Source organism: Arachis ipaensis, chromosome B02, assembly GCF_000816755.2.
Source record: "Arachis ipaensis cultivar K30076 chromosome B02, Araip1.1, whole genome shotgun sequence".
NCBI lineage: Eukaryota > Viridiplantae > Streptophyta > Magnoliopsida > Fabales > Fabaceae > Arachis > Arachis ipaensis.
In genome coordinates, this window is record NC_029786.2 from 34,499,161 (window position 1) to 34,500,730 (window position 1,570).

Sequence of the window (1,570 nt, forward strand, 5' to 3'; positions counted from 1 at the left end):
TACTCGAATCTTTTTTTATTGGATTTTTTTTAAAATAAAACATTTAAAATATTTATTAAAAAAATTCTCATTTATTAGACCAATTTTAAAAAGTGTCATAAGGATATGTGTTAATATTGAGTAATTCTTTATCTTTAAACAATTTTACATCCTAATTCATCTAAATGATTTGAGTTACGCGTTTTTTTTTTCCGTTTTCTTTTTTCTTCTTTTTTTCACTCCGGATACTACGTCTTCTTCTTCTTCTTCTTCTCTTTTTTTTTTATTTATTATTTTTCAATTTCGTTACCGTCGTCAATAACAACACCTCTTCCTCTTCCTTCTCCTATTGGAATTTCATCTCCTCCTTCCTTTTGTTCATCATCATCATCATCATCATCATCATCATCATCATCATCATCATCATCATCATCATCATCATCATCATCATCATCATCATCATCATTGTCTTCTTCTAATATGTATCATCATTATTGTTATCATCAAATTCAAATTTATATAATGGATAATTTTCGGTTTATTTGGTATTATACAATGTTTTGTTTTGAGCTAATTTTTGCTTCATTCGAGATGCAGGTATTTCTGAATTCGAATTTATATAATGGACAACTTTCGGTTCATTTGGTATTATACAATAGTTTCATTTTGATAATATTTTCAATTTATTCGAGACGCAGGTGTTTCTGAATTCGAATTTATATAATGGACCATTTTCGGTTCATTTGGTATTATACAATAGTTTTATTTTGATAATATTTTTAGTTCATTCGATCACTTCTGAGAATTAGAATTAATAAAGATGTTAGTAAAATGTTGGTGTTGTTGGTGATGACGATAATAATGATGTAGGAGGAAAAAGAAAAGGAATGATCGAGAAGATTAAAGAAATTCAAATACAAAAGAAACAGGAGGAGGAGGAGGAGGATAATAATAAAAAAAAGATGAAGAAAAAGGAGAAAGAGAAGAAAAAGGAGAAAGAGATGAAGCCTCGGAGTGTAAATTAAATGATTTGGATGAACTTGAATATAAAATTATTTAAATGTATAGCAGAACTCGTTAATATTTTAAAAAGTGAAAGATTTTTAACAAAAAAAAATCTATTTTTTAAGTGAAGGCAACTACTCAAATAAAAATGTTAAAAATATCTTATAAAAAGTCTTGTATTAAAAATATATTTTGCTTATTTAACCACACTTTAAAAAAAGATAATACTTTTATATCATACCAAATTAAATTCTATAATTAATTATCTAATAATAAAAAATATATTTTTATATGAAGACAATTATAAAATCATCATAGTAATATCTACTTTAAGTGAATACTATAATATATTCCAATAAAATAAATCGTAACTATAAGTCATTTCTGGACAATTTCCTTCTAACACCAAGTCAATCCTGTTAGATGACCTTTCCTGGCATTTTTTTCCGTTAAAAATATGTCTTCGTTTTCATTGAAATGAAGCCAATTTTTTCAAGTTCAAAACAATAAATAAAATTAATTTTCTTTTCCTTTCCCTTTTTCTTTTTCTTTTGTAATTTTGTTAGTTGTCGGCTGTCCACCGCCG